The 13,211-nt window shown below is 39.6% G+C and overlaps 1 protein-coding gene and 1 pseudogene across 3 annotated transcripts in view; one reads left to right on the top strand and one right to left on the bottom strand.

Annotated features, from left to right (window-relative positions):
• RC3H2 (ring finger and CCCH-type domains 2) overlaps nt 1-7,806 on the bottom strand; it is a 51,781-nt gene extending 43,975 nt beyond the window's left edge. For all 3 annotated transcript variants that reach the window (XM_027104939.1, XM_027104940.1, XM_027104941.1), the window contains exon 1: nt 7,565-7,806. The gene's annotated coding sequence lies outside the window, so the exon portion shown is untranslated. The remainder of the gene's footprint in view (nt 1-7,564) is intronic.
• An 859-nt stretch (nt 7,807-8,665) lies between these two features.
• LOC113619402 (liprin-alpha-1 pseudogene) lies at nt 8,666-12,676 on the top strand (annotated as a pseudogene).
• The last annotated feature ends 535 nt before the right edge of the window (nt 12,677-13,211 follow it).

The raw sequence follows: 13,211 nt of genomic DNA, 5'->3' as shown, positions 1-13,211 counted from the left end.
TGGAAATGGACAAAAGTAAGAATTAACCACATATTCATCATTCACCTTTCAAGAGTTAACTGCTTAAGTCAACCATCACAGCTTCAAAACCTAAAACACTTTTTTTTAAAAAATAAATTTATTTATTTATGGCTGTGTTGGGTCTTCATTGCTACGTGCGGGCTTCTCATTGCGGTGGCTTCTCTTGCTGCGGTGCCCGGGCTCTAGGCGTGGGCTCAGTAGTTGTGGCGCACGGGCTTAGTTCCTCCACGGCATGTGGGATCTTCCTGGACCAGGGATCGAATCTGTGTCCCCTGCACTGGCAGGAGGATTCCCAACCACTGTGCCACCAGGGAGGCCCAAAACCTAAAACAATTCTGAATAATTCTATATGCTTTGAACATCTTTTTCTTTAAATCTATTTGCTGAATTAAATTTCTGAAAAGTTTTTGTGCAGAAACAATATCCTAATAGTGCTCCTTCTGACTAAACATATTTATATCAGTTGCGCATCAAAGCTTTCATGTATTTTTCTTAATGACCACATCAAATAAACAGATTAACTTTCCACAATTTCATTTTCAGAAAAACAAATTACTTTGGATTGCTAATTAAAAAAAAAGTGTTTCCCTTGGATATCTACTACCCCCAAGCATAGTAAGATATGACCTAAGAGTTAGTGAACTCTGGAAATACTGATCCAAACAAAATCACGGTGAGTCAGGAGTGAAGGAACAGCTTTGCCACCTGAATGACCAAGTCAGTCAAGGATAGTTCACCTTGGCAGTTTCACAAAAGAGGAAATCTCTGGTCAGGACTTGACTATGAGGCTAACTAAGGTACTGAAAAAGTATGAGAGAAGACTGTTAATGATAGAGCCATTTGTCCATAAATGAAAGAATGATGCTAACCTTAAAATACAGTGCCAAAGTAAAAGAAAAAAAAAGAAAATACAAATCTTGAATGTAATTCCCTACAATACTTTTGACAAAACATATCAGTTAGTGATATATATATATATATATGACCCAAAAACTGTCAGGTCCAATGAGCAAGATGTTGAAGAATAAAATAATATTCTTATCTAATAACTCTAAACAGAAAAACAGCAAAATACAGTTGACCCTTCAATAATGCAGGCTTGAACTGCCCAGGTCCACTTATACACATATAATTTTCTTTTTTTTTTAATAATGCTTTTTTTTAAAACATCTTTATTGGAGTATAATTGCTTTACAATGGTGTGTTAGTTTCCGCTTTATAACAAAGTGAATCAGCTATACATATACATATACATAACATACACATATATCCCCGTATCTCTTCCCTCCTGCATCACCCTCCCTATCCAACCCCTATAGGTGGTCACAAAGCACAGAGCTGATCTCCCTGTGCTAATCTCCCTGTGCTATGCGGCTGCTTCCCACTAGCCATCCATTTTACATTTGGTAGATACACAGATATTTCTCAGTAGTAAATACTACAGTACTACGGAGTATGGCTGATTGAATCCACAGATGCAGAGGAACCATGGATGCAGATGGACAAGTATAAATTATATGTGGATTAACCCCAGCATTATTCAAGGGTCAACTGTTTAAATTTCTATCTTTACATATGCATATGATTAAAAGGCACACGGAAAAACATGACTGATTTTTCTTTTCTTATTCCTAAGATTAAAACATTCCATAATTTTTAATAAAATATTTAGTATCAAAACCTCTAATTTAAAATCTTTAGATCCTGGGACTTCCTTGGTGGCACAGTGGTTAAGAATCCACCTGCCAGTACAGGGGACACAGGTTCGAGCCCTGGTCCAGGAAGATCCCACATGCTGCGGAGCAACTAAGCCCGTGTGCCACAACTACTGAGCCTGCGCTCTAGATAGAGCCCGCTTGCCACAACTACTGAAGCCCGCGTGCCTTATAGCCTGTGTTCCGCAATGAGAAGCCACCGCAATGAGAAGCCCACGCACCGCAACGAAGAGTAGCCCCCGCTCGCCGCAACCAGAGAAAAGCCCGCGCACAGCAACGAAGACCCAACGCAGCCAAAAATAAATACATAAATAAATAATTTTAAAAATATATATAAAAATTAAAATAAAATCTTTAGATCCCGAACTTGAACACTCTACATTTCACAAATTTTCTGCATCGTCCAATTCAAAACTTATATAAGTCTGACAGATGCTCTCTGGTGAACAAGAAATCTAGGTATTTAGGGCAATTATCAGCCAATACTTTATTTCATAAGAACGTTTACCAATCCAAATATATTAGTGCCACAGAAATTAGATGTTTAAAAATGTAATCAGATTCAGGACAGAAAAGTGTATAACTGATTCTCAAATAACCCCACTCTCAAATGAGGAATTCTATTAGCCTTTATTGTGCTTTTTATGTTCAAAAAAACTAAGGTTTTAAAAAATACCTTGGTAAAAATGAATTACAGAACTTGTTGTGTAAAAAGCACCTACACAAACTTTTCCTCAAACAGCTCTGATGCAGAGTATCTAATATCTTTATTTATAAACTACCCAAATCTTGCAAACTATGTTTACTTTATTTTACACTTTCACATTTCCGCATCTGTCAATGCCATCAATCTTAAAAAATCTGCTTCGAACTTCAGAGATGAGCACTGAGCAGGTGAACACATCACTCCTTGAAACTATTCAACATTTTTAATGTTTAGTCTTCTAGGCTGCCGAATTATACAAGGAAAAGACCTTTAAGGAAGGATGAATTTCATGTTAAATCTAGTGCTGAGAGCCCTAATTTAGTTAATAACTTGAACTGATAAAATATTTATCAAAACAAGACACTGCATCTATTTTTTTCTTAATGGCCACCTGTTTGGAAATGCTAATTCTGTGGGTTAGGATACCATGGGCCACTGGGTAATAGGAAACTAGTAGCAAATACTCTTTCCTTACTTAGTTTTCCAAGATCATCCTGAAATGCTTTACGTTAAAGTTAATCAGTGGGGGGAGAAAAGCCATTTCAGTTTGAACCAAACATAAAAATGCTGCCTTTCATATTTTCGCCTACTAGTTTTGAAGTGTTTCAAATTATTCAGGAATACACTTGATAGTTTTAATATCTCATATGTGTTTCTAGGTCTAAGAACAGCAGATGTTTTAATATAATTAATGCTGAGACATTTAACTTCTAGCAGAAATCAAATAAATACCTTTGAAAGAAAAAAATATTTGCCAAATTCTCCTTCTGCTATGTGTCAGATTCTAACTTTCTGAAAGGAAAATTACAAACTGAACTTTCCTGGTAAGATACCAGAAACGGTTTGACTTTTTAAAATATTTTTCCTCAGTACCACTGTTGATAAATTCTAGATTCCTCAATTATGATAAAGACAAAATAAAATTTTGTCTGAAACACCGAAAGGTTTAATTAGTGATGACAAAACTGACCTTTCATTCCTTTCAAAGGCACTCTGTAAATGTTTACCTAGAAAATATTTTTATAATTATCAAAAATGATAGCCTACTGTCTCTATAATTTATTTTTTTAAAAGCATCTAAATGACCCATAGCAAGCTAATAATATATATTGATGTGTAGAACTCGCAGGTTTATACTAATACATGCCATAGTAACTTACTTGAAACTATGAAAGTTTTAAATTGCTAATAACATTTATATTTAACAGTAAAGTAAGTATCCATCCTAAAGATACTCCCAAAACATCTCAAACTGAGATAAAATGGCTTAAAAAGCCCATACCTCTAGATATATAAAGGGACTACTTAAGAAAAACATTCAAATTAAATTATTTGTATTAAGTCATTTTATTTACTAGTTACTAAAACTGAAGAACAACAAGATAAAGCATAGGAGTGAGAAATGCTATATTAGAGAGGAGACCTTAAACAGATTTTTACTCAAGTAATTTTTCAGGCTGTAAGTTCCTTGTAATGCGTACTAACTCATAAAACAGGAAGAGTAATAGACACCTCTTACATGATGCAAATTAGAAATTGCTTTATTAAAGGCAAACTGCTTATCACCTAAGTACTTTCATTTTCTTAGTCCACCATGATATTATGCACTCAGTTCAGGACTATGAAACATGATTTTAAAATGTCAGAGTAAGGTTTATGCCCCATTCACTACTGTATAATAAAAAAATACAGTATTTCACAATTCTCTTTATACAGATGTAAACATTAGGGCTCAGGTCTGTTAATTAAAACATTGTTTTCATTTTAGTTCACCCATGTGAGAAACTTAAGCTACTGAAATGGACTGTAACAGTACTTCTCAATTCAGAAACCTTAAAAATAATTAGTTTTGGACTTAAAAAATTATATTTAAAGCATCATAGGTACAATTTAGACCTTAACCTATAAAACTAACAAACAAAACCAATGAAAATAATCTGTAAGTTCTAAAACTCAGTATTCAAACTTATGAAAAGGACTGGAAAAAAGGAACTAAATTACAATGTTAAAGACTATTGGGCTTCCCTGGTGGCGCAGTGGTTGGGAGTCCGCCTGCTGATGCAGGGGACACGGGTTCGTGCCCCGGTCTGGGAAGATCCCACATGCCGCAGAGTGGCTGGGCCCGTGAGCCACGGCTGCTGAGCCTGCCCGTTCGGAGCCTGTGCTCCGCAACGGGACAGGCCACGACAGTGAGAGAGGCCCGCGTACCGCAAAAAAAAAAGACTATTATACATGCTTCAGTATATGTTATGAAAGATATATGACCCAAGTTTTACTTCTAAAATCCACTATGGGGTTGAACTCAGTTTTTTAATGAGATTTAACTTTCAATGTCTTCTATTAGAACAGTAATGGGATAATTTTCTATTTTAACTAATATAACCAATAAAGTTTTGCTACTTTAGTGATGACTACCTGAAAAATACTTTTTTTGAGATAGAACTTAATTACTCACTTCTGCCTATCAAATAATGGCCACTGGATAAATTTACCCTTCATATTATCAAAGTCTTTAGCCTTTTGGTTATTCTGATTATAAGAAGACATTCTGGCAGGAAATTTTTGGTTTTCATGCATCTACTTCTATTCAGATAATTTACTTCTTGGCAGAGCAGTACTCTAGAACTGCACTGTCCAGCAGAAATATAATGTGACCTACAAGTAATTTAAAATATCTAGTAGTTGGGAGGGAGGCTCAAGAGGGAGGGGATATGGGGACATATGCATGCATATGGCTGATTCACTGTGGTGTACAACAGAAACTAACCAGTATTGTGAAGCAATCATACTCCAATAAAGCTCTATTAAAAAAAATAAAGAAAAAATAAAATATCTAGGAGTCACATTAAAAAAAGGAAGAACAGGTGAAATTAATTTTAATAATAATTTATTTAACCCAATTTATCCAAAATATCATTTCAACATGTAATCAATATAAAAAATTATATTTTTAATTCTTTTTTTTTTGGACTAAGTCTTGAAATCTGGTGTGTATTTTACGCTTATAGCACATCTCAATTCACACCAGCCACATTTCAAGTGCTCAATTGCCACATGTGGCTAGCGGCTAGTGTTGGACTGTGCAACTCTAGAGTACTTAAAATTATAAAGTAATACTCAAAACTAATTTTTATTAAGAATTTGAGGTTAAAGTTACATCTACACTTAGGAAGGTTTTCATAAAACTAAAAAGCCTGAAGATCATAAAGATGTAACTTAACATTTATGAGACTAGGTGCAAAACATTATTTTAAATTTTCAGCTGGCTTTATTTTACTACATGCTTCCTTTTTGCATCAATAGAAAATGAAACTTCAACCCAGTCCAACCAAAACAATAAACAAGTACTTATTATAATAAGATCTTATTGTAAGTTTATTTATCATTATTTGATATTGCATACAATGTGGAAGTTCTATTTCTGAATATAAAATTCTGTGTAAAGAAAAATGCTTTCCCTCCCAAAAGAATTTTTTTGACATTTTTTATACTGGAAGACACAGCAAACTACAAAAGCAGAAAATGAATTAATGAAAACATATGAACAAAGAACATAAGTCTTCTTAAATGTCAGGTTGACCCCACAGTAATAACAGATCAGGAGTAACTCAAAGAATCCACTAATGAACACGACTGCAATTAAATCCTCAAATAGGCGCCAATCTGAATTATAACATCTGCTTTTTCTAAACATGTCTGGAATGTATGTTTAACATTTTGTCCTTCTAGCTATTTTCCAAACTCTAAAAATTTGGAAAATATCAATCTCCAAATCAACAAAAACAGCAATATTGAAAGATGGTCTTTGACAGGATGTAATGGCCTCGATTTCTTCAAGAACTGAATGTGGAAGTAAACAACATAAGAAAGGGATGTTATGTTAGAACAGTGGTGCAGCTTTTTAGACAGATAAAAGAATCCATGAAGTCTTCTTAATGTTTCGAGAAGCCACAACTAAATTTTTATGTTTAACTATAAACAGGCTGCACAAAGCTAACTAAAATACTTCTTTCTTTGCTTTTGGGTATAATTATATCAATTTAGTGTAGCAACATTAACTTTCTTAAGTTAATCAAAAGTTCCTATTGGAACTTAAAAGTTTGACTAATACAAAAATAGAAAAAAGATTACTCAAGCACTTTATTTGGGATACAAAGTCATTCTAACACAGGTGGTGGGAGGAAAGTAGGAATTAAAAAGAAGGGGCCTAGCTAAGGGGAGAGTAGGAATTAAAAGGGAACTAGGTAGTTATTTTAAAAACAAAAAAAGAGGGTGGGAATCATGAAATTAGATCTACTTTATGTCAGTGATTACTTGAGGCTATTTTGATGCCAAGGTTCTATCTGCCGGTATCTTAAACTGTTCTGTGATTCCAAGGATGGAAATGACAGCTACCCCCATCTTCTTCCTTCCTGAAAGCTAAGAACAGAGAAAAGTAGAGCTGCTTCTGAGAAACAAAGATGCTTTCTACCATTCTTCTAAGATGGTGGAAGAGTCTCCTTAAGAGGCTTCCCCAAGAAGGAAAAATGAAGGAGGGAAAGAAAACCATAGCAGAATTCCCTGGCTGTTTCAACGCCATTGCTCCGTCACAACCACTGTGCAACCACTCTGGTCCGGCCCTCTCCCTCCCAGGAGGTTAAGCCCTCCCAGGGCATTGTTTAGCCAGGGTCCCTATTTACCACTCAGATCGCCTCCACCATTCCTGCTTTAGGATCTCGGGAAGCCCCAGGGCAGAAAGCCGAAAAGGCAGGAGAGGACTTGGTTTCGAGGACCTCCTCCAACCCCACTCTTACTAACTGGTGTAGAAAAGGGAGAGGGAAGCCTGGTCTTTGCTTGCATGGGTTCCTTAGGGGCAGAAGCGTCCCCTCGGCCGGTGTCGACCGGAGGTGGCCATTAGCGCCGGGCGCTTGGTACTGAAAAAGCCCTACCGGGGCGAGGGGCCTCCTCCGGCCCGAGACTCCGGGCCCGGTCCGGGTGTCAGGTGCGGCCCTCGGTTTCCTACCCTCGGGGCACCGGCGACGACAGCGCACAGACCCCGGGCTGAGACCGGTCACCCGCCCGACCGCCGGGGACCTGGGACCCAGGCTGGGCCCGAGCCGCATCGTGCCCGCCCCCGCCCTACCTGAGGGGGACCGGGCGGGGTCGCTAAGGGCCGCTCCCGGGAGCCCCGCGACCGCGCGGCTCGGCGACGGAGGCGCCTCGTCTCGCCGGGGCAGAGCTCGGCGGCGGCTTCACGGCCTCAAACTCCATCGGGAGGTACAGGGACAGCCCCGTTGGCGGCGGCGGAGGCCGCGACGGGGCTTCCTCCTCCCTCCGCCTCCGCCTCCTTCTCCTTCTCCTCCTCCTCACCAAGGAGGCGGACCTGGAGGGATTCCGACCTACTTCTCGCGAGAAGATACTCCCCACCTCACGCGAGATCACGCCTGACCGGGAGCTGGGGAGGTGGAAGGGAAGCGTAGTAGCCCCCGCCCCCTGGACTGCGCATCAGTTTTCCTCGGGTCTACAGAACCACCCCTTCACGTGACTAGGGAGCTCTGGAGCACTGTGGGAGGTGCTGTTAGGAGGCCTGGGCAAGCCGAAGAGCTTGATGGGAAACTCCCTGTACATTCATATGCGCCTCGAGCCAGCCTCCTAGACACTGGTTTGAGCCAGTGTCTGACTCCCACTGTGGAAGGCGTGGTATGGATTGAGCATAATCTGAGGCATCTGTATTATATTGTACTCACTCTCCCATAATTAAATGCTGACAGGTTCCCTCAGTCTCTCCACATAGGGGCCAAGCAATCTCCCTATTTTATTTAAAAAAAAATTTGTTTGCCTGGCACTAACGCCTTATCCCTTTGTTAAAGAGAGAATTCTGGGCTCTTCAGAAGATGGCAGGGATAAAAATTCAGTCACAAATTCTGGCGTCAATATCTCAATAAATATTTGTTGAAGGATTTCTTTTCATAGTAAACTGCAAGGTAGAATTTATTGTTTTTATAGATGAAGAAGCAGGCTGGGAAGAGGGATCAGGGAAATACATTAGTGGACTATATTACGTGCCAGGTCCTGAGTTACATAATAAATTTTTTAATTTTACTATTTTGTTTCACATGCTCATCAAAATAATCCTAAAAGGCAGATACTATGTACTCTGTTACTGATGAGATACTGAAAAACACAGGTTAAGAAAATGGCCATGAATTTTAATTAAACAAGTCACTTTCCAATGTGAAACCAGATGTCCAACAAGAGCGTTTATGGAAGTAAACCCACCACAAATTAGAAGACATATGGAAAAGTAGTTTATAAACTATAATGAGTTTAAATATATATATACATATGGTTATTACTACCCAGATGGCAGGAAAACATCAGTGTTTTTAAAAAAAAATATTCATAGGCCACATCAAAGATTTTCTTACATGCATTTTTATCCCTTTCAGTCACTTCTCTTTATGAAATATATGCCAACCCAATAGAAAGGTTCCCAACAATGATTCATTTGGTTCACTGTTTTCCATTCAACTAGATAGCGATGGATATATACATATCTTTTTTCCATTCCACTGGACAGTGGTATGTGATAATGTGATAAGATTTTTCAAAGGTGACCTGATCACACTTAAAATTTCAATTCCAATTCTCCTTCCCTCCCTGCTTTATTTTCTCCAACTCCGTTTTCAAAATCTGACAGTACATTGGTTTTACTTGCTTACTGTCTGTCTCGCTCCAGTACAACACAAGTTTCTTGAGAGTAGGGATTTTTGTCTGTCTACCTAACTTCTAATACAGGTATATATTGTAAAGACTCTGTAAATATTTGTTGAATGAATGATTAAATGAATAGCCAGGAAAAATAGTTTCCTTTAAAATTCACAGATTAGACAAAAGACAAAATTCTCCATTCCCATCTCCACTTTATTATTTCTTATGTAAACATATAGGATAGTTACATCCAGGGAAAAATGGCAAGGATTTTCTCTTACACCAAAGTAACAACTGTCTTTCCAAGATCCTTTATACATAAATCCAGTAAATGAAGAGGCTGAACCAAAACATGCTGCATATTTTCCCCATCATATCAGAAACACAAAGAACTAAAAGTGAATGTTTTCAGTGAATAAATTCAACACTTTACTTTGCCATACCTGCATTTTAAAAAAAGATTTCATTTTCCTGAAATTGTTTAGAAACATCATGCAAACAGACACTCTCCTAGGAATGATTTGAGATCCCTCTGTGCTACCGAACAGGAATAAATAATAATAAATAACAACCATCACTTTCACAAAACACCCCTTCCCCCTAAGCAAAAATCTCAAAGTGCTTACAAAAAATTTCACGAGAATCTTACAAGGCACACATGAAGCATAAACATAGTACAACCATAATTTTTTCAAACATCAAAGATAGATACCAATTTCTAAAAGAAATAGTTTATTACTATTCTTTTACTCTCCCCTCCTATTTCCATCCCTCCCCCACAAAATTTCATCCTAGGAAGCAAAAATAAAAAAAGTACTTCAATCACAAACTATTTCTGAAAGGGAAGTGTTCTCATGCCTACAAATGGCCAATCATAGGTCAAATGGGAAAGAAAATTGAGCGCTGTGCTATCAAATTCTCCAGTGGAAGAAAAACACTCTTTAATTTAGAAAAGTTCTGTCTCCAATGGAGTACTAAATAGCAACATTCATAAAGACACAAAACTCTCCTCACTTGCTTTTCCCTCTGTTCTTAGAAACTCAGGAAGATTTAAATATAAAATCATAGAATTTTAGACCTGGAAATGATCTTACAAATTATCAAGATCAAAGTTGTTATTTACATATAAATTTAAGAAAAGCTCAAGGAGAGGTGACCTACCCAATGTCACTAACTAGTGACCTGGGAATTATGAAGTTGTTTTTCTTATCTAACACTAGAGCTGGGTTACTTAAAATCTCTCCCAGAGTTAAAAATCTATACAGAGCATATTTTTCACAGAAGTATCACAAAAAAGATATTTAACATTTATAACAATCAACATGTGATTCATCACAAAATTCATTAAATGGTACAAAGTATATTACATTTTAAAATGTGGAAGGGCTTCCACAGAAACTAAACGTAGCAGAAATTCTAAATAAAGCTGAGGTGAGTAGAGGAGGAACAGAACATCTTGAAATAAGATGTATCCAGTCAGGCTTCTTTACAAATAGTTCCTGTGTTTTAGAAAATATGATTTTCCCTGCACTATATTTTTATCTTGCTATAACAACAAAAAGTTTTGTGTTATATGTGGACAGGGATATTAGAGAGCAATGGCTCATAACACAATTTGAAATATTGCTCTCAGTGAAATAACTACACAGTCATGGTTTTGCTTTTGGCACATTTCTGGAAATACAGAATAAAACTCTAGGGAGGGCTTCTTTCTAGGGTAAATTTGTGCTGTGCCGTACCCTGCTACCCTTCCTGTTGGTGTGGGACTCTCTAGGGACCTAAAATCCCAGCACCTGGCCCTCCGCCCCAAGTAAATGCGGATGTGGCCATTACTGGTCAGATTTATTCCAGGCCTGAGTGCATTCTTCTTCTCTTCTCATATATTGGAAAGTTTATTTGCCTGCAGGATCTCGGTTCCCTGACCAGGGACTGAACCTAGGCCACAGCAGCGAGAGCCCAGAATCCTAACCACTAGGCCACCAGGGAACTCCTGGGCGAGCGTGATCTGAAGCAAAGTGTGGGAAACCTCACCTGTCGGTCTCTGTGTGGGAGATGACTGTGCAGAATCCCTCCTGTGACTGTCGGCAGTAGTCTATTCCACATAGTGAGGTCACCCATGTGTGCATGGTTGTGGCACAGGAAGAGGGTATGCTGATTCCAAGCATTAAACAGTACCTTTGAAACTTTCAAGATTGGCTTCAACAGCCTAAGGAAGATGCCTGGAAGAGGAAAGAACTGGAGTCTGGGATCGCTCTTTCTCAGGAACGGTTGACCTTTGAGCAGGTGGCTATAAAATTCACTCAGGAGGAGTGGGAATACCTGGACCCTGCTCAGAGGGCCTTGTACAGGGACGTGATGGTGGAGACCTATAGGTCTTCTCTGAGGAAGATCTTCACCAGGAAGACCTTGCTAAATTGATCGAGCTCTGGGGAAATCAGGGACAAGCAGTCAAGAGAGCGGAGCCAGATGAAGGAGCGCCTGGCGGCCCTCTCTACTCACGTTACAGAGCTGGAGGAAATCTGTACACGGCCAGAGAAGACCTCATTAAATCTGAGGAAATGAACACGAAATTGAAAGGAGATGTCGGTGAAACTGAGGCTAAAAACTGCCAGTTGCAAGAACGCCTGCAGCTGGCACAGCAGGAGCTGCAGCAGACCCTGCAGATAGCAGAGGTGCTCCCCAAGGTGGAGGCAGAGCTGGCCCAGAGTGTGGCTGCACTCTCCAAGGCAAGGCAGAGAGAAAATGAATGAAGAACATAATGTTTATCGGACACTGTTGACAAGCTTCTTTCAGAATCTAACAAGAGGCTTCAGCTTCATCTTAAAGAGAGAACAGCTACTCTAGCAAAGAAGTCTCTCCTACTAGAAGTTGAGAATGCAAAAACGCAGTTAGAAGAAATGCAACATGGTAAGGATCAGCTAAGACTAAACCTGGAAGCCCTGAGAGCTTAACTGGACCAGACAAGGCTGAGAGGAGCTCCATCACCAAGGCCGACCCCACTTGGGCAGTGTCCCAGATGTCAGGTTCCCCGTGGCAGATGGGCCTGCAGACTCCTTCAGCAGCAGCGTGGTGTGGCTGCACCCCCAGAAAGGCTGGCTGCCAGGGCTGAGTGAGGAGACTTCCAGGCCACCAGCTTCCCGAGAAGCGGTACAAGATGACCATAAAATGTGGAACCTCGGCCCCCTCCTCCCCGCTGTCCCTTCGGCTGGACCAGATGCACAAGGGGGTGCTGCACACAGCCAGCCCCGAGAACACCAGGGATGTGCACAACTCAAAAGGTTTGCAGGATGGCCCCGTGAGCAACCCCAGCAGTAGTAACAGCAGCCAGGACTCGCTGCCCAAAGCCCCCAGGAAGAAGGTCATCAAGTCCTCTATGAGCTCCTTGTCTGACAAGAAAGAAAAGGGCCAACCTGGACATCTTGGCAAGGAATCGTGATGACAAGGTGGTAATGCAGAGACAGAAAACTCATCTCAAGATGCCTTGGAACTCAGCAAATTGGGAGGACAGGCTGAAAAAAATCGTAAACTTCCAAAAAACAAATGATCCCATATCCAACCACTGCCCGACAGCGACCACTTGGAGACCCAAGTTCCCAACCACTGAGTTGCTTGAGCCTCATGAGCACGACATGTGAGAAACCTGCTGGCAAAAACAACTTTTTATTAAAATCGTTTTCAACTTGTTAGGAGGAAACATAAGTGGCCCACAGAACTGTACACTTTTATCTTAAACCTGTTCAAGACAGGAACTTAAAATGAGCATTTTAATGGTACAGGGAAGCACCCTCCCCTGCCCTGGCCCTGGTGCTCCCTGTGCAGACAATTTTTATTTATGAGTGACTGGAAAACAGTGACTAAAAGAAGTAGGAGGTATATAATTCTCACCTAACAGGAAGTCCAGAGGGTGCAGTGGGGTGTGATGGATCCTCTGCCCCTTCTACCTCCATGACCACTTAATCTTTAGTGTCCTTACAGCAACTCTAGCATTGTGCATTTTTTTCAGTCAATATCCTCATAAAAAGAAAAATAAAATGTTTTTTTGCTTTCTCTTTTTATTGTATCTCTATGAGATGATGGAT

Source organism: Aethalodelphis obliquidens, unplaced genomic scaffold, assembly GCF_003676395.1.
Source record: "Aethalodelphis obliquidens isolate GAN/ISIS:26980383/991018 unplaced genomic scaffold, ASM367639v1 scaffold7, whole genome shotgun sequence".
Taxonomy (NCBI): domain Eukaryota; kingdom Metazoa; phylum Chordata; class Mammalia; order Artiodactyla; family Delphinidae; genus Aethalodelphis; species Aethalodelphis obliquidens.
The sequence above is the reverse complement of the archived record's forward strand: the minus strand, read 5'-3'. Positions and strand labels throughout refer to the sequence as shown.